The sequence below is a fragment of the Penaeus monodon genome, chromosome 19 (genome assembly GCF_015228065.2).
Source record: "Penaeus monodon isolate SGIC_2016 chromosome 19, NSTDA_Pmon_1, whole genome shotgun sequence".
In the NCBI taxonomy this organism is placed as follows: Eukaryota; Metazoa; Arthropoda; class Malacostraca; order Decapoda; family Penaeidae; genus Penaeus; species Penaeus monodon.
In genome coordinates, this window is record NC_051404.1 from 18,737,011 (window position 1) to 18,737,211 (window position 201).

The 201-nt window shown below is 43.8% G+C and overlaps 1 protein-coding gene across 1 annotated transcript in view; it reads right to left on the minus strand.

Annotated features, from left to right (window-relative positions):
- The window catches only part of LOC119585348 (methyltransferase-like protein 24), a 7,098-nt gene that overhangs the window by 1,222 nt on the left and 5,675 nt on the right, over positions 1–201 (minus strand). The window lies entirely within an intron of this gene.

Below are 201 nucleotides of genomic sequence, written 5' to 3' on the forward strand. Positions count from 1 at the left end.
TAAGTCTGCGTGTGCATTCACCTATCAACAATGACTTCCAACTATTTCACCTACCTTATTTCACCAGTATCATAAGGCGATGCTAGAATTGCTATCAACTATCCATCGCCAGTTGCCAGACATTGTCGTGAACCCTGCCCTCCACACATATGGAAGTACGTAAATGTCCTTGTTTTCATTAGCCAACAAACCCGACACCAC